This window comes from Macaca nemestrina, chromosome 9 (assembly GCF_043159975.1).
Source record: "Macaca nemestrina isolate mMacNem1 chromosome 9, mMacNem.hap1, whole genome shotgun sequence".
NCBI classification, from domain to species: Eukaryota; Metazoa; Chordata; class Mammalia; order Primates; family Cercopithecidae; genus Macaca; species Macaca nemestrina.
In genome coordinates, this window is record NC_092133.1 from 45,337,462 (window position 1) to 45,358,091 (window position 20,630).

The 20,630-nt window shown below is 37.2% G+C and overlaps 1 protein-coding gene and 1 long non-coding RNA gene across 7 annotated transcripts in view; both read left to right on the forward strand.

Moving 5' to 3' along the window:
- Positions 1-20,630, forward strand: part of LOC105480820 (renalase, FAD dependent amine oxidase) — a 402,948-nt gene that overhangs the window by 136,949 nt on the left and 245,369 nt on the right. The window lies entirely within an intron of this gene.
- LOC139356230 (uncharacterized) overlaps positions 1-20,630 on the forward strand; it is a 43,530-nt gene that overhangs the window by 12,757 nt on the left and 10,143 nt on the right. Inside the window, exon 2 of the long non-coding RNA XR_011607756.1 lies at positions 1-20,630. This exon is cut by the window's right edge and continues 10,143 nt beyond it. This is a non-coding gene — a long non-coding RNA (uncharacterized lncRNA).

Consider the following 20,630-nt stretch of genomic DNA (forward strand, 5'->3'; position numbering starts at 1 on the left):
ATACAAAGAGCCTTGTGGATATCACAGCATTATTAATGGAACCCAGTGGACTCCTAAAGAACAAAGCCCCTGCTAAAATGGGATGTGAGAACATGGCTTAAACAGGAAGCTGAAGTCCGTGGTTCCTCTGATTTCTCCATACATGGATGCAACAACTACCTAAGGGAAAAGGTGGATCTACATACAAAATTGATCCTATATTTTTCCTCCCACCATGACACCAAAATATGACTGGAAAATGTCAACAAGACCTCCTGATTATCAAATCTGATAGTCATTTGTTTTATTTGATAGTCAATTTGTTATTTGACTCTGTTGAATACATCTTTCTTGAATTTCTTTCTACCCTAGGCTTCCAGGATTCTCTCTTCTCTCACCAACCATTCTTTCATGGACCCTTTCTTCTCTTTTCATCCCATAAGTGTTGGTATTTCTCAGGATTCCGTGATAAGCTATCTGCTCTTCTAATTCTACCCATAATCCATCAGGAATCTCATCCACTCCCATAGTTTCTAATCCAATAACTCCATGACATTGATATTGCCAACCAAATCACTATCATATTTTAGATCAATATGTTCTTGTTTGTTTTTAATTCCACAAATATTTAACAAGCTACTGTGTCATAGTAAATAGTGAGAATACAAAGAGTCTCTGCTGTTAATAAACAGGTGATGTACAGAGTGGAGTGGTAATACTTGAGAATATTTTGAAAGCACTAAATAAGGAAACTCAGATCAAACCAGGAAATTTAGAGAAAGAACTTAGAAAGAAAGGATGTCATCAGTGATTCTACAATGCTAGTTCACAGTTAGCTTTGTTACGAGAGTAGGGGGAGTAATACCAGCAAAGAACACATAAATAAGGAGCAAATTTCTCCGCATGAGTGATCTGCAGACACTCAGAAATAGCGTGTTTTTCACAGGTTAGGTTTCCCAGAAAGCAGGCTCTGGACAAGATTTGCATGCAGGAAGGTACTAGAGGGGATGCTCTTGGCTGGATACCTATGGGAGAATAAAAGAAAGTGAATTGGGCTCAAGAGAGCTTGAACTGCTGTTCAATTGCAACAAAGCCTCTAATGATCCCAATGAGACCTTTGCAGCTACAATAACTCCTTAAATTTCCCTAAATGAGAAGCAAAGGGACACGCCTTTAGACCCTTCTATCAACCAGTCATTGGATGTTGGCTACCTCTGGGAAGGAGCATGACTTTGGATAAGGTGGTTTTCTTGAGCTGAAAGTATGACCCTTAGAGGGATTTCACTAAGAGCTGTTGGTTTCCAAAACTTCCTGCAACTGGGGGTGTAAGTACTTTAGCTTTGGAGGTAGAAATTTAGGCAGTATTCCATGGTATCCACTACAGTGTACTCCTTGCAACCATTCATATCCATTTGCTTCTTATAAATAAGTTCTAGGCCTTCAGGTGGATTAATGAGATGAGCTACAGCTCCCGCCACTGCAGCTGGTCTCAAGGCCTTAACTAATACTCATTATCCTTCTCCTCCACTATCCAACCATTCAGAATTCCCTTCACCATCAACTAGCACCTCTGCCTGTTTAGATGGCTTACATGTGGGATAATCTGGACATGTTGAGCCCCGTGATCTCTACATTCTTTTCAGAGCATAACACTGAACTTGTATTTTTATCATCAAAATTGAGCAAGAGAGTACCAAGAGATACCGAATTACTTGACTGGCAAACATATTCCCTGCCCCCATTCTGTAGCAGCAGCCTAACCTATTCATGATGATCCATGTTGGTTATATTTGCCATGATGTTGACCCTTCTCACCTGCTTGGTCTTGTCTCAAGCAACATGAACTGATGGAGTGGTAGCCATAGCTTGAGATTTAATGAGCTTCTTATTGTGTTATCTAGATGAAGCATTTCCCCTTTAGAAACCAGAATTTCTAAGTCGCGGAGCCCAGAGTTGTAGGAACAGCTGTGGGTCACTTAGGAGTGATAATAAGTGGGATCACTTACACTTTTATACCTTGGTTCCCATGTTTTATTCCTGCTGGGGACATACATAAAGTGTACACTACATCCTGAAGGATGGAACCTCTTCCTTTCAGGGAATTCTCTCTAAAATGTTATCTCAAACTGTACATTCAACAGACCATTTTATTGCTCTGTTAAGCCAGAAATTCCAGAGCATGCAGTGTGTGATTATAGTAATGGATCCCTTATGTGTACCTTCAATGTGCCTTCAAAGTGTACTAGGCACTTTACATCACCACAGTTTCCACTTTGGAACCCTAACAAGATCATGACCACTTGATATGATCTTTGTACTGGACTATCATTAGTCATCTCTTATCCACATTTTACAGATAAAGAATCTGAGTCTCAAAAGAGTTCTCTACTTCACCAGTGTCACATAACATAATAATTGTGAGAGCCAAGATTCAGACCTACCTCTAAAGTTAGGGCCCTTTCTACTGTATTGCTTAACCTCCACACATATAATAATCTCATTTAATCCTTACAAGGATACTGTAAAATATGTGTTATTCCTGTTCTCCGTATGAAAAAACAGAGACTCCTTCTGTTTAGGCAACTTGTAGTGGGTTATGCCCCTGGGAAGTTGCTCACCTGGGACCTAAACAAAAGCCTGACTCTAAAGCCCAAGTTCTTTCTACTATACCAGTTGCCATGGTGTCAACCTAGCATCAGTGAAAAGTATCGGAGAAGAAAGGAAAAATAAAGGTAGTGGGTAGAGATCATTCCTGTGATATTTAACTTTTAAGTCATATAGTCAGTAGGGTCAAGTTACTTGTTTTATATTTGTATATTGAGGATTGATGGGTGGGGCAGAGAATAGACCCTCTTGATTTAGTGCTACCTACAGCTTTTACAGAAGCACCAACCCTGAAACTACACTCTGCACTTCTTACATCCACTTTAAAGAATTATAGATTTTATTGAAGATATTGTGGGAGATATATGAGAAAATTTACATTGCATATTACCCAGAAGACAATTCAAGATCCTGTGAGACATCTGAATTCTCCTCAGAGTCTTTCTTTGGTTGCATTGCTCAGTGGGACTCCCTTCTCTCTCTGACATTTCCATCTCATGGATCAGTTCCTCATGTTCCAGTCCCTTCCAAAAGCTGGGCTCTAGACATATGCTACACAGCCCCATGCAGTGGGTGCTTCTCTCACAGGGAATTGTGCAGCCAAACCACATTGTCTTCTCCAGTCACTTCTATCCCCAACTCCAACTCTATCTCAGTCTCCATGATACGGGAGGACTGTGCATACCAGAAGGCAGAGGGAAAGTTGCCATTTGGGAGATAGATAATCCTTCTTCCTGCTAGGCAGAACTCTAATGAATGAATCCTTTCTCAAATGCCACTTACACTGCTTAAGTCCTGAAGGTCTATGCCCTTCATGTTTGCACCCAAGGACCTTCATAATCTGACACTTGCATCTCACTTCTCATATCCTAGCCTCTGTATTCCTATTAGTCCTACTGATTTCTGCTAGTCCCAGGTTTAGGCCTTTGGACAACTTTTTTCCAATCACATTCTTTCCTCCTCCTGAGCCCAGTTATTCCTGTCTTTTTAACAGCCCTCTCTAATTCTGCTTCCTTCACAAACCCTTCTCTGAAACTCTCTCTATCCTAACCTCTTTTGTTTATTGTTATTTATACTCACAATTCATGTACAAATATATGATATTCTTTAATTCTTTTTAACTAAACATATGTTTGCACATAAACCTCCATTTCTGCTAATAGTGTTAATCCTGTTAATTCACTGTAAACAAGTCATTTCCAGGGTTAGTTAAGTTTTTCATGTTATTGATTCAAGACTCCCTTCCATCCTTTTCTTCTCTTTCTTTTGGATGATGATCTGCATTCCAACAAGGGGAATGGCCTGCAGGCCCCCATTTTCCTCACTGACCAATGACAGTTTTATGTGGTCTGTGCCACTATGTATTGCTATCTCCTGGTATTTATAGTCCTTCTATGACTTCCGGTTTTATGGCCTTCTCAGTACTTATGGGCCTTCCATAAAGGACACAGAAAAACCTCTCAGCTGCTCTCTCCACACCCTGCTGGACTGTGAAGAATCCTGTTAGCCTGACCTGAGATTCATCTACCCTGACACTGCCTCACAAATGGCACATCAGAATGAGGATTTTCTAATAAGCACAGGCTTCCCTGGCTTTACCCTGTGATTCTCTTCTATCATCTATCTCTCCAACTTATCTAATATGTTATGTCATCTAGTTCTAAAGAACTCAGCCTAGAAGCCATGCTCATATCTAGCCTTTCTTCCATCTTTTGCCATTCTCTCTCCAATCCCCACCCCTTGTTCCTAGAGAGTGTTGATTTCCTCTCTATGTCCTGTATCATGTTCTGTAGCTTACCCTACTCCAAGATTCTTATATAACTTCCACATGTTAAGGCTTCCAAACTTTACTACAAGTTACAGATTTTTTTCACCCTCTCAAAAGGCCCAGTTCTTACAAATCAAAAGCTCTTTGACTTTAAAAACTGTTGACTCTGTCATGAATTTCAAGGATATATTTTGGAATTCAAAACCAAGAATTGGGCATTTTGTCCTTCATGCTTCTTTTGTGTCCTACCCTTCCAGAAGCAGAAAGCTCCAACATTCTTTAGTTTAATGTTAGAAAGACCAAAAGATACTTTAAAAAATTAATAAAAGGAAGAATACATTTTATTTTATAATATTTTGCTATACTAGAAGCTCATGCCAGTTTTCTATTTTTAATTATATGGCCTTCCATTTTTTAATTGTCCTCTAATGTCTTAACTCCAGTATTAAAAATTTAAGATTCTTTAGGGCAGAGAAGTCAGAGATGTCTTTTGTATTCCTCAGAGCACCTGGATTCATTTGTCAGACAAATATTTATTGAATACTAAGAGCTGTTGACAAAAAGATAAATGACAGTCCTTGCCCTTCATGAGTTCATGAGTTAATAAAAATTATTATTAGTTAATCTAAGGGAAGTAGAAAGTAAAACCAAGATAACTCAGAGGAGAAGAAGATAAATAAATCAGAATGAGGAATCCAAAACAGCTTCCCAGAGGAGGTGACACTTGAGCTGGGTTTTGCCTGTTCAACTAATTAAACACATGGAAAAGAGTTTATTCCATCCACAGAGATCTGGATACATGAATAAATGGAAGTATGTTTGGAAATAACAGGTATTTAATTGTGCCCAGAAGAAGTAAGGAGTCTTTGGTGGTCAGAAAGGAAGGCAGTAGAGAGATGAGATTAGTATTCAATAAATAGATCCAGAGGACATTTTGTGCTTATTAGTTTAAATTTAACTTCGAAAACTCTGAATAATTACAAAAGGATTTTCAAGAGGGTGGTGTCATATAAAATACGCAGTTTTAGAAAACTCACTCTGGCCACAGTATAGAAAGTGTAAAGAATGGATTGCATTTTTATGGAAAATCCCAAATTAGAAGGGGCAGAAGTTATAAAATTGTTGCAAAATTTGTATAGCGAGTGGTAAAAACCCAAATAAAGACAGTGAAATACAAAGGAGGGGAAGAAATAGAAGATGTTTAACAGATCAAATCTTCAGGTGTTGGATGTGGAAGTTGAGAGGGATGATGTGACTGAGGTTTCTAAAGTCACTGAGCAATTGTGAAAATACTTTCAATCTCTGGATCAGGGAAGGCCAAATTTAAGGGGAAATACCAAGTTCAGATCTGGCTGTATTAAATTTGACATACCCAGGGGACATGAAATAGAGATGTCTGGTGGAGGGCCTCATGTTAGAATCTGTGGCTCAGCCAAGTGTTGGAGCTGGAAGTACTGATACGAGCTAACATGAAAGTGACTGCTGACAGCAGGCGTGTGGGCAAGATGATCAATCAGGAGGAGTGTGGCAAGGAGGAGAAGTCAAAGGCAGAGGGAAAAATCCTAGGGAACGTGATGCAGGCAGAAGAAAAGAATCCTCAGGGGCAAGTAAGAAGGAACTGTTGAGAGGAAAGGAGGAGAGCCAAGGAGACGGGGCACAAAATCCAGGGGTGAGAGAGGTAAGAAAAGTGTGGTCAGCAGAGACCTGTAAAATAACAACAGAAAAAAAATTAGGAAGCAAGTGAAGATGAAAACCATCAGGGCCTCTGGCATAAGGAGAGAATAGGTAATGAGTTCTGCTTTTTCTCTATTAACAAGAAACAAAAGTGGAGGTGTTGAATTAATGGAGGGATTAGAAATCCATTTTTTCCATTTTAAACCATATCCTGAACATTAACCAAGTTTTAATCAGCTGAATGACCAATCATGTGAATATAAGGGGAATTTATTTTGGTATTCCATATAGAGAATACCACTCACTTTCTAAGTGAGTGAAGTTTTGGTGTAATAAATAAACAATATACTTAAGAGAAAAATGTTCTACAGCAATAAACTATTTGCTTTCTCTCTACCTTCTGGAAATGCTAAGTAGCAACAAAATCCTACATTGAAACATATTACCCTACATATAAGAGAATTATAACTCCTTTTCAGTTTATATATCATATGATTGAAGATCTATGACAATCCCTGTCTCTGCAGAAGGGCTTCTAAACCTTTCCAAATCCCAAAGAAATGTTCCCAGCCTCCTGTCATGTTATGTGAGCCTGTCATTCCTGTGGCAGAGAAGCTTTTGGGAGGGCATAACCATAGGGAATGGTAACCCTGCTGCCTCTGCCTCAAAGGAACTATTTTCTTCCTTGCACATAGAATTTTCAAGTTGCCTGCATGGGTAGAGGAAGGCATCCTAGCTAGGAGCTGTCCTCCTCAGGAACCCCATTAAGACCTGTCAAGGTTTTCTACTTCCTTTCTATGTTTATTAATCCTGGAATAAACACAGTAACATTTGAGAGCAGCCATTGCATCTCAGGGCCATCTTAGATGTTTGTTTGTATTTCCGATGCTTACAGAACAATTTCTTTCCCAGGAAATATACCCCTTGGATTACTTCACATACCATAGAAAGGCAGTCCTCAGTGCTGTGCATGCTAAGCATTCTATGACTAAAAAGAATGCACTCAGGCTTCACTGTGGAAATAGAATTAATTCTAAATATCCCCAATCATGAAGCACCAGACATCTCAGACCTAGCATTTACCTACTCTATATAGAGGACAGCACTGAACACTGAAGATATGCTAGGAGACTTTTAAGATTCATAAGTAATGTGCCTTTTAGTATCAATTTGTTTTATCTTGAGAAAAATGCCTACTTCTCAGCACAATAATGCGCTCCTGTCATTCTTTAATCACCATGATCAGCAAAGCATGATTTCAATGAATCACCATCAACTTGTGTATACGTAGGTGGAAAGGAAGGGCTTGCTCTAAATAAGTGCTGCATAGATAGGAACTCAGAAGAACAGGAAGGCACAGTCAAATGAATTTTCTGATAAAATGATTGTTCAATGTAGGAGTTTATAAATTGCCATGGGTTCCCAAAAGTATGTTAATAGTCATAGAAAAGAAGAATTTTCCCCTGATCTGTCAGTTTATAAGTAACTAGGATATAAGTCACTCAATCCAATGAAAAGATAACACTGAAATATCTATTATTTGTAACACATGAGTTTTTAAAAAGGAAACAGTGATTTATTTCTCTTGACTCAACTCATAATTCCATGAAAGGTTTTTTTGTGCTCATTTATAATTTGAAGAATTGTCACCCTTAGATCGTGTACACTGATGAGTCCCTTCCATTCTTCCTTTCTCCTGAACAGAACCTGAATTTGTTTGTTTATCCACCCCTCCCTCAAGCATCTCAGCAGACTAAGGGACATTAACTAGTGCCAGAGAGAGTTCTGAATTTCTCAGCCAGGCAGGGTCATACTGTCCTGTAGTGACTGTAATTGGTCTAGTGTTGGTCATATGCCCTAGATTCAGTCTAAATGGAAAGATTTTTATTGCCTAGTTGGGAAAGGGGTTTCCTTTCTCTTGCTTCACATTGGCTAAGGAAGCGTGTAGTCCTCATTGCTACCAGCAGATATCTTATCACCAGCAGGCAAACCTGACTGAGGAAAAAGCTAACACCAAGGATTATAGAGGTAAGGGATAAAAATAAAAATAATTTAGCATAGGGGGGACATGATATGGCCAGTGAATCAGCTAAACTTGAAGTCTTTCCTCCATGGGGGCTTCCCATTGTATGAGATAATTTATATCATTATTATTTAAGTCAAAGTGAGTAGCACTTTTCTTTCTTTGCATCTGAAAGTATCTTGAATTATACGTCCGTGATTACCATTTTATATGTATGTCTGGGAAGACTGCACGTAATTGAAGTCGGTGACTGTCTTAGTGCTTTGATTGGAGGCATATCAATCACAGATGATCTCTTCTACCAGTCTAACACCAGACATGAAATCCTGACCATTAATGACTACTTTAGGCTAAAGCACTGTGTATATCCATGGAGGTGCTTGTTAAAATATCAAGAGGACTGACATCTTCAACCATTAATTCCCCACAAACATTTATGAGAGTACAAATGTTTGTTGAGTACACTTCAGAGAGACTCAACAAACATTTATCACATAAATCCTGTTAGGACCCTAAAGAAAATAAGATCGAAGATGAAGATATATCCCTTGCCCTCAAAAAATGTATAACCTAGTGGGAGTGACAGATATGCACACAGTGATAGAACAAGCAGTTGATGAAGGAATCAATGTGGCATAGAGAGCCTTGAGAACAGCCTTGATTACTTCTTACAGGAGGAATTGGAGCAGATTTCAGACAGGAAATGATGTCTGCCCTGGATCTGGGTAGATAGGACTTCAAGAAATGGGGAAAGGACAGTCCAGACAGTTGAACTTACAGTGAATTTAATTGAAACAATAAAGCAAGACCTGGATGTGGAGCGTTAGTCTGGACTCAGAGCTGGGAAACCTGTGTCTGTGTTTCATCTGTCACTTTGGGCAAATCATTGAGCACTACTCTGCACCTTGGTTTCCTTATTTGTAAATTGAGGATTTGAGTAGGTCACCTGTAAGGGATCTTCCAACTCCAGTGTGTCATGATTCTTCAAATGTCTCAAGAGATGCCAATACTATACACAACCATGAATTTTATTCTTTGGTCAAAAGTTGACCCTAATCATACTTATATATTCCTTTTTAAAGTTTGTGCTGCTTGAATAGGTCCTCAAAACCATCCTAACTCACAAAAATGTTTTCACCAGTTAATAAGAAAGGCATAGTGGCAGGATGTCCCTTTATTGGATTCAGAGCCTAAAATTGCTCTGAGGAAAACAGGAAGACATTTGTTATATTTCCTACTATCTCATATACTTACCTGGAATTGTTGGGGCTTATAATACTAGCAATAATTAAAAGGTTAAATTAAATCACACCAGCAACATCTGGAGCTTAAGATTACATGTTCTTACTGAATATCCACTAGCAGTCCTCTGAGATTTATTTAAGGCAGCCACAGTAACAATAACTGTCTAATCTTTTATGACTGAAAAGAGTCTTGAGTTTAGTGTGTTGCTTTTAAGGTTAAAATGGGTTTTGATACATGAGAAAGGGGAAATAAAACGAAATGTAATAGGGAGCAAAACTATTGGGCTGCACATGAGAATATGTTGCATTGACCTGTCTGTATCAGTACAAGTTCACTTTTGGCTGTTGGTGCTGAAACTAAGGTGTGCCCCTTCCCCCCTTGATATCAATCAGTTTCTTGTTGTTGTTCTTGGCAAAATACAGAAATCGATTCTGGTTAACCTAAGCAAAAGGGAATTTATTATGAGAATATGGAGATATATATATGAAGTGCAGCCTGAAGAATTAAGACTAGAAGATTGGGCTTGGGAGTGCATAGAGACCAAGGAACCTCCAATGAGCCAAGAGGAGCAACCAAAGTTTCCAGTAGACTTCTGGTCAGCCCACACCGTTGAAATAAACATTATCACCTGTATTCTTTTACTCTCATGCCAGCTGTTTAAAGGCAAGGGGTGAAACATTCAGCCAAACTCAAATCACCCACCCATTCTGTGGTTCTCGAGAGAGAGGGAAAGAAAGGATCTGACCTTTTCTGCTTCTTTACTTGGAAGCATACTCCATTACCAAGATTACCTCTTATACAACAGCAATAAACAAATTCCTAAAAACTGGCATTAGGATGGGGGAACAAATGTTGGGCAGTCAAAAAATGACAAATGATCTGTAAGTAAGTTTTAGTGTCTCCAGTTATAAGTAGCATAAATTTTTATTAAAATGTACATAAATAAGAAGGGAACTTACTCATTTATATAACAAGAAGTCCGGAGTGGGAGCAATCTTTAAGACTGATTGAATCAGCAGCTCAATGAAGTCACTGTGCTCCAGGTTCTTCCTATTTTCTCCTTCTGCCATCTTCAGAGTGTCAATTTCACCCTCTGCCTGGATTGACTCATGGCTGCAAGGTGGATGCAGCATTTTCAGGTATCACATCCAGATATGACAAAGTCTGAGGAAGGAATGAGTCCATCTTTTCCTGAGCTTCTTTCTTTTCTTTTTCTTTCCTTTTTTTTTTTTTTTTTTTTTTTTGAGAAGGAGTTTCGCTCTTGTTGCCCAGGCTGGAGTACAATGGTGCAATCAGTTCACCACAACCTCTGCCTCCCAGGTTCAAGTGATTCTCCTGCCTCAGCCTCCCGAATAGCTGGGATTACAGGCATGTGCCACCATGCCTGGCTAATTTTGTATTTTTAATAGAGACAGAGTTTCTCCATGTTGGTCAGGCTGGTCTCGAACTCCCAACCTCAGGTGATTTGCCCAGCTCGGCCTCCCAAAGTGCTGAGATTACAGGCATGAACCACTGCGCCCGGCCTCCTGAACTTTTTTCTTAGGAGTGGAGAAACCTTACCCAGAAGCACCCAGGAGATTTTCCCTCACATCTCATTGGGTAGCATTGGACCTCAGGGGCATTCACAAGAACTAGGGATAAGAGTACCATGATTGACTTAGACTAAATAACATTCTCCCTCTATTCCCTGAAAATGAGGACAAAGTCAACCTTGCATGACTCATGAGTTACATGGGGGTTAATGAATGGAATCAATGTTTTATTTGAAAACAGGGTGTGGAAATAAGAATTGGGAAGGCTTCCAACTGTGTCCAGCACAGTCCATTATCCTGGAATCTGTAAATGCTTTGTAGAAATGGTCCACTGGGTAGACTTTGAATTGGATTTCCCCCTAAGACATAAACCTTGGATACAATGATTGTAATAATTCTTATTATAAGATAAATATCTTGGTTCTAAAATAAATTGTGCTATAAATTTGTCTGTTTTGAGCAATATTGTAGATTTAAAATTTAGCCCCATCTATGTGGGGCATTAAATGCAATCTTTTATTGATATCTTTTCTGCAAGCAAATGTTAATGAAAGGTTGGACTGGAGAGGCAGGCAGGCAGGAAGATGACTTCCCGCCTTCTCTCTTCAAGCAGATTGATACTTCTTTATACCACTCACAGATTGAAGGCCAACAGTCTATCACTTTCACATCAAGAGATCCTTGTTACAAAAAATAATGCTAAAATGTCTTGGTTTTATAGCTAGTATTTTCCAGGCAGGGCCTAATGTGCAATTTTCACTCTTGTTCATGAAGTTGTTTAGTATTGTAAATTATACATTAGCCTCCAAACTGCTGTAAGCATCACCTCTATTATTTGTGTGTTTCATCAATAAATTATGCCATTTCAATAATATGCAAATTCCTACCAACTTTTTTTTGGTCTTGAAATTACAAAGCTCAAGTTTGTATCAATAATATATGGAAATGCAGATTGTATCTGCAAACTGATTTTATTATTGGGCACGTAATGGTAATAAAGTATAATGTTTAGTTGGCTGACTTCTTTATGAAAATATAAAAGTGGGTCCCAAGCTTTCCTGCGTTCCCTTTAAAAAAAAAAAAAAGACTTTTATCTAATTATGGGGCTAAATGATAGAATTCTGATGGACAAAGACCAACTTGATGCCCAAAGAATAGTTTTATAGAAACAAATCTGTTAAAAGGCACTTAGAGGTTTGTCGGTATTTGGGACTTTGTGGATGCATATAATGGTCTGTATCCTGGCAACATTTCTCACTAGTAAACTGAAGATTTCATTGCTGCCAATATACATATTAAATGGCAAAAGCTTGGATTGATTAAGAAATATCATTGTGAGTGGCTTTGTCAATCTTGACAGATATAAAATATACAACTGGCATAAATCTGTGGATTTGCTGTGGAACAGAAGGCTAGATTTGGTTTTAATTCAGAACTGCCCTGGCCCGAGGTTATCTCTGATTGAAAGTAGCAATATGGATTTTTGGAGGATAGGGAATAAGAGGCTGTGGAATGAGTCTACTGCTGACCCTCTGTGTGGCATCCTACACATGCAGGGCCTCCATCCAGCCCCTGGGTCTCATCACGCTTTTACTTAGTGAAGGTAAGTTACCTTATCAGAACTCAGAACGAGCCCACAACACCAACCCAGTTGCTGACCCTCTCTGAATATAAGGCGAAGGATTCCTCTTTCCTTTCCCATGTCGCTTTCCTTCTTGTCCTCACATCTGGCTTCCTACAGTCCCTTACCAACACTCATGAGTGTCATCATTCTGCCCCAGCATCCTATCATCCCACTTCCCTGGCTCCTTCCCACCTCTGTCTCCCTCCTAATGTCATCAGTTCTTAGTGTTAAATCTGGGACTTTGCAGAGATCACACATTGATACCTTTTCATTTTACTGATAATATAATAATTATTATAACTGTAACAACATTAGTAACCAGGAATGGAGTACGGAGTATGACTGTAACAATATGGATAACAACAGTAATAATAAAATTGCTTTTCATTGTAAGCTTTCCACATGGTAGCCACTGGACTAGGCAATCATACGTGGTTTCTCTTCTTTAATCCTCTCAGCAGAACTATGAAGAGTCACTATCATTATCTCCACTTTGTGCCTGAATGTTATTTTCCTTTTGCCCTGCAGCTGTGTCGCTGTTGCTCTCCAGCCATCTACTGAGATACTTTTTGTGTTGTCTGGAAACTTCTAATTCCGGATGCATTCATGTTTCATTTTCTTAAAGCTTTTCTTATTTTAGCCTCTGCGACCCTCAAGAGTCTTAGAATGATGTTTTTATTTAAAATATTGAAATAAACTAGTATTTTTATTTAAAATACTGGTTCTACTGTTTACTTATAATTTTAATTATTTTTTGGTCTTTTTTCATTTTTTAATGTTGTTTTTGGTTTACCCCCAAATATTTGATAATTTGATTTCTGTCTCTTAGTGTTTGAAAGTCTTTTTGAGGGGGCAGTGGTATGGAGAAGATACAGATTTTAATTATTGGTGCTCTAAAATAAAAGGAAAGGGAAGTAAGTGTGCTCATTGCAGTGTGCTGGAAACTTTCCCTCTAGGTTTGGAGGCGCCTTGCATTTCCTAAAGGTCTCCAGTTATACTGAGTAGTGCCTGTCTGCCAAGTACCAGGGCCCTTTCTCTGTGTTTCAGCAAATGGGAGAGGCAGAGTAGGGAAGTAACAAGACAGCTGATCAGAATTTAGTTCACCGACTAGTCACACAGACATGCTTCTGCTACTTTTATTGGTTTGCACTAAGTACAGAGCAAATTTTTAACTGCTCTGTCCTTCACAAGGTGCTCTTCTGCTTGTATTTGGGGGCATAGTTTCCTCCAGTCTTAGTCTTCATCTGATTTCTGACTTTCAGTAATGATTCAACATCTCTAGCCCTTTATTGGCACAAATTCCTGTTTTCTACTGCTGTGTGGTTTAATAGTTTTTTAATACCTTTTCTATCACTCAAGGAATTTTGTATGGGAAGAGGCAGAGATTCCTTGATTTAATCAAGTATTTTAATGCAATCTTTATTCCTGTTTCACAGATTAAATAACTTTAGTTAACTTAAAGAATGTACCCAAGAATCTGAAACTCTAGCTATTCGCTATTCTTTTTTTTTTTTTTTTTTTGAGACGGAGTCTCGCTCTGTGCCCCAGGCTGGAGTGCAGTGGCGCAATCTCGGCTCACTGGTACTACAGGCGCCCGCCACCGCGCCTGGCTAATTTTTTGTATTTTTAGTAGAGACGGGGTTTCACCGTGGTCTCGATTTCCTGACCTTGTGATCCGCCCACCTCGGCCTCCAAAACTCTAGCTATTCTAACCAAATCCTCTGATGCTAGAGCCTGTGTGCACAAATAATATGTATTCTGATTTTTACACAGGCTTTTAAGATTATATGTAATCATATACAATGGCTCATTTGATCCACGCAATATTACCTGTAAGGTATAATACAATGACTGTTATCCCAGTTTATTGATAAGGAAACAGATTCAGCAATGTTAAGCAACTAGCTCAGGGACTCACATTTAATAGTGTCATGTAGCAAATATTTTTACACATGCAGCAAATAATTAACACCACATAATAATAACTCTGGGTACCAAAAAAAACTTTGCTTCCACACTGCAAGACCTCACAGTGTAGAACCCAAAGTAGAACTCAGGTTTCCTAATTCTCAACCAGTTTATGTATGTTTATACTAGGCCTTGGTCCTATTGTTATTCTTTTCCAAATTATCTTGTTAATACACACACACACACACCCCCCCTTAAACTGTTGGGAGATTGCAAGTGGCAAAACTTGAATTGTTTTTGATATAACTACATCGAATAGTGTATTGATGTTTCATGCAAGCATACATCAAAGAATTAGCCCTTGGGTTTGCAAAAGATTTCCAATATGGCCTCGATGCTCCAAAAGTTATACATCTTTGTTTTCAGGTAGCTGTGCAACGTGCTTGGAAATAAAAGAGAAAGAGCCGGCTCTATCAAAGAGAAAACATCAACAAGTCAGAAACTTACTAAAGAATCTAGTCAGCTGGCGAGTCTGGTAGACCAGGCTGCCTCTAGACACTTCAAATAACATCAAGCTTCTCTTAAGCAACCATGTTGCACTGCTGACTTCCAAAAGACTGTCACTATTAACCAGAGATAAAATAGCAAGCCTGGGATGCAATAATTATAAGCATATTGCATTACATTATTTTGATTTCAGCACTGTTAACCTAGGTCCTTTTACTCTCAGTGGAACAGTATAAAGGCAGAAAGCATTAGATATCAGTGATGAGGGGTGTGGCTGAAATACTGCCGTTGCCTCTGCTGAAAAGAGAGGTTTGATCTAAGTACTCACTTACTCCCTCCATTAGTTATGATTGTTAATATTACATGACATTCGTTACATTCCTACTACCTAACTTCTGTTGTTGTACTAATGAAAAGCAAAGGAAGTAAATAATAGGAACAATCATTTACATTTGAAACTGCCTAATTATAGATAATTTTTAGTAAAATTGCCTCTCTTAACTCCAATCAAAATATTGTAAAAAAAATTATGATATTTAGATGATATCTAAACTATGAAAATTTGATAGTGACATAAGGGAATATCTTCTGAAAGGTTAAGTGACTTACTCTGGGTAGCACTGCTTGGAAGTGATCAAATGATGAAACCAAAACTCATACTCTAGCCATCTCTCTCTGAACCCTCATGGTTATACCACACTGCCTTGCTTCCCAAGCAATGCTCAGAAGAACAACTCTGGACTACTGGAATTTTTCATCTTTCAGAAAAGGACCTTCCACCTTATAGCTATTTGGGTCCTAGCATTCACTGACATCACAGAACTCTTGGAATTTCTCTGTTCTGTCCTCCTACCTCAAATCATCAGACCTGTATATCCAGCAGAAAATCACAGAAATATGTAAAACAATCTGGAGTTTCTCTTTATTTTACCAAAATAATTTTCTTCCTGTGGCCTCTAGGTTAACATGAATTTTTAGCCAGTTATTTTAAGTGACAGCTATTAATCTTTTGCCTGAGTAAACACAATTTCTAATGTTTAATACTTATTAAGAAATTCAGCATGGCATCACTAAGAGCTATACATCATTTAAAAATAGGAATTGTCAGCTAGTTGAAAAAAATCTCACTTAAGCTCTGCAGTAGCTATGACTGAATTTGGTTTTAAAACAATAAGATGTATTCTGGAATCTGGGCCCCATTTAAGATATTATTAATTGCCAACATTCATTTCATCTTGAAGTTTCAGCCCATTCATTCAGTGCCCCTCCAAAAATTGAAGACAAAATACCTAACCATAGAGTCTTACAGAGTCAGATTTATATCTTCCTTGGCATTTTGTTGGAAAACTTTGACTTTAAAAACTGCTTTACAATCACTAAAATAGCAAAACCAAGAGCTATAGCTCATAAATCAACAAAGGAGATAAAATAGGAGTCATAAAAAATACTTGGTTAATCCAGAAGAAGACAGAAAAAAAAAAAAGAAAAAATGGAACAAGGAACATATGGTGAAAATAGAAAACAAATAGTAAGTGATAGTGATAGACCTAAACCTAATTATACCAACAATGACAATAAATGTAATAAGTGGTCTAAATGCCCCAATAAAAAAAACAAGGATTGTTAGATTAGATTTTAAAAATCAGGACATAACTATATGCTGCCAAAAAGAAGCACACTTTAAATATAAAGATACAGATAGATTAAAAGTAAAAAGGATGAATAATACATGCCATGCTAACACTAATCAAAAGAAAGCTGAAGTGGCTATATAAACGTTAGACAAAGTAGATTTTAGAACAAAGAATATTAACAGGGTTAAAGGAGGTCATTTCATAATGATAAGTGGGCTAATTCAAAAGAACGAAACAGTCCTACATACATGTATACCAATCACCAAGTTTCAAAATACATGATAATGAGGAAAAAAACTGATAAAGCCATAAGAAGAAGTAGACAAAATCCACAATAATTGCCAGAGTTATCAATGCCCCTTTGTCAATAATTTATAGAACAAGAAGACATAAAATTATCAATGATATAACACTATCAAGTTGACCCAACTGACTTATAGAACATTTCACTCAACAAGGACAGAATACGCATTCCTTTCAAAGGTCCATGAAAAATTTACCATTATAGACAATATCCTGGGCCATAAAGACATTGTCAGTAAACTTTAAAATTTTCAAGTACTACAAAGTATGTTCTCTAAATACAGTAGAATTAAATTTAAAATCAATGACACATTTCTGAGAAATCCTCAAACATTGAAAAACTACATATTTCCAGATAGCCCAAGGGGAAAGTCAACAGGGGAAATTATGAAGTATTTTGAACTGAATTAATATGAAAATACAACATATCACAATTTCTGGGATAGTGCTAAAATAATATGTTAGAGGAAATTTATGTGCTAAATACCTATCTTGGTAAAGAAGAAAGGTCTCAAATCAGTAACCTTACTTTCTACCTCAGGAAGATATAAATTAAAGAGCAAAGAAAGCCCAAAGTTAGAGGAAGAAATGAAATGATACAGATTAAAGTGGAAATTAATGAAACAGGAAACAGAAAAACAACAGAAAAACCAATGAAACCAAAATTTGGTTCTTTAATAAGATTAAGTAAAATGAGTAATTCTCTAGATAGACTGATCATGAACATAAGAGACACGAATTGCTAATATCAGTAATGAGAGAGAGGACATAATAACCAAGTCTACAGAGATATTAGTGTATCTGCAGAGTTCACAATAAAGAAATATTGTGAACAGCTTATGCCTATAAATGTGACAGTTAGATGAAATGGACACATTTCTTGAAAAACACAAATTACCAAAGCTCACTTAAAAATAAATAGATAAGCTAAACAGCCCTAGACATACTAAAGAAATTGAATTTGTAATTAAAACCTTCTCCCAAAGAAAACTCCAGAACCATATAGCTTAATTGGAAAAATTCTACCAAATATTTAAGACATAATACCAATCCTACACAATTCTTCCAGAAAATTGAAGTACTAGAGGCAATACTTCCCAACCTAATTGATGAAGCCAGCATTACTCAAATATCAAAAACAAATATCAAAAACAAAGACATTACAAGAAAACAGAACTACAGGTTCTGAAAAACCTGTAGCAAGTTTCATTCAACAATGTGTCAAAAGACCATGACAAATGGGGTTTATCTCATAAATGCAAAGTTTGTCTAACATTCAAAATTTAATTTAACTCACCATATTAAAAAACTAGAAAAATCTATGATTATCCCAGTAGATGCAGGAAAAGCATTTAACAAAATCCAATATCTATTTCTGATAAAAACTTAGCAAACCAGGAATAGCAAACCAGGAATAGAAGGGAACTTTCTCAATCAATGGGCATCTGTGAAAAACCAATACCATACTTCATAGTAAAAAAACCAAATGCTTTCCTACTACTATTGGGTATAAGATAAGGATGGCTGCTGTCACTACTTTTGTTCAACATTATACTAGGGAAGTTAGACAGTACAATAGGGAGAAAAAGAAATATAAAGTATCCAGATTGGAAAGGAAGGTATAAAGCTGTCTGTATTTACAGATGACACAAATATCTACATAGAAAATTCAATGAAATCCATAAAAGCAGCTAGTACAATAAGTGAGTTGAGCAAGGCTGCTATCTACTAGAGCAATACACGAAATTTAACTGTATTTGTATATATTAGTAATGACAATTAGAAATAAAAATGTTTAAAAGAATGCATTTATAATAACATTTTAAAATGAAATGTAAGAATATATCTGGCAAAAGATATGTAAGATCTATACATGGAAAACTATAAAACATTACTGAAAGACATAAAGAAGACCTAAGTAAATGGGCAAATAAAAGAAAATACCTTTTTCATGACTTGGAAGAATCCATATTCTCCCCATATTGATTTATACATTTAATGCAGTCCCAATCAAATTCCCTACAGGTTTTTTGTGGAAATTGAAAACTGATTCTAAAATTCATGTGTAAATGCAAAGGACTTAGAACAGGGAAAACAACTTGAAAACAGCACACAGTTGGAGAGCTAACATGGCCTGATTTCAAGAATATCATAAAGCTATATGGTATTGGCATACAGATAGACAGGATCAGTGGAACCGAATAGAAATCGTTTCACTTGTATATAGACAATTGATTTTTGACAAAAATGTGAAAGCAGTTCAGTGGAGAAATGATAGTCTTTTCAACATATTGTGCTGGAACAATTGGAAAGCTATATGCAAGAAAAAAATATTATAGAATAAAAAATAAAAAGTTGAACTCTGATCTTTATCTCCCAACGTATAAAAATGAACTCAAAGTGAAGCACAGGCCTAAATATAAAACCTAAAATTATAAAACTTCTAAAAGAAAACATAGGAAATAAATCTTTATGGCTTGGGATTAGGTGAAGATTTCTTAGCTATAACACCAAAAATATGATCCATAAAAGAATAAATTAATCATTGGATTTGGGGTCAGGAAATGACTCCAGCCACCTTTGTCTTTTTGAACCCTGGAAGACAGATGATGAACGTGAACTCCAAATTTATTCAACATTGCTGTTCAGGAAACTAAAATTTGAATTACATTCAAAGGAATTCTTTTTGTATGTTTTTATTTTTAAACATAGCAGTAATGACTAAACTTGGTATAGCAGAGTTCAAGTTATAGACGGATTGTCTATATATAATCTTAATTACACAGCAGCTTTGTAAAGAGGATATTGTTAGTATGTCCGTCTTACATTTGAGTAAACTAAGGCTCAGATAGGTTTAATTACTTGTTCAAGATTACACTGCTAGAACGTGGTGGCCCTGGCTCCAACCCGGGTTCCCTGACTTCAGAGCCTGGTTGTTTTTCTCCTGTTTCACTTTGCCTCTCTTTGCAGAACGGTGAATTGGTCTCTAATTTTTTTAAGCTTCTTTAAGTCAGTTCTTACTAGATGAGATTAATGAAAGCATTAACTCTTTGAAGACACCAGAATATTACTTAGTAAGCTTTTATCTTTCAAACCCATCATGGCTACCATCCATGTTTGCAAGTGTGGCTGAAAGATGCACAACCAACTGCCCTTTCCATCTTGAATAGAAATAGATTCTGCCTTCAACTTTAATGACACATTGGTACTGTGTACTCAGGCTGCTGTAAATTAATGTAATTCCCAAAGTGACTACCAAATGCCCATGGTGTAACCTCTTCACACAGTAGGATCTGATCTGATATTCCTCTGATGTTGTCTAAATAGATGACTCACTTCAGGGAGTGTCCCTTTGAATTCAGTGCTCTTGGCATTTGCCCCAGTTCTATAATAGCCACATACCCCAGGGGTAAAGTAATGGATCTCTGGCAATCTGGCTGTCCCCTTTATTTCTCTTTCACATTTGTTTACACATTTGTGACTGTCCTTTGAGAACAGCACAAAGTAGAAAGGATAATATCCTCCCACTATCCTCTCCAAGGGTCAAAACCACACGGACAGTCTTATCAGTCTCAGTCAGATTAGTCTTCGGTTGTGCTCTTAGACACAGTTAAGCCATTTAAAGCCTAAGTAGAGTGTCGTTAACATAATCAAATTTAGACCAGCTCATTTCTTGCAAAAGACAAATTTGAGAAAGGTAAATGAATAAACGTGAGCCTTTCACATTATAGTCAAGCATTTAACATTTGGAAGGAGGTGGGGGACACTTTATAAAACTATAGAAATGCAAAACTGTGTTTTTTTATTAGTAATAGTTCTAGCTGTTTTC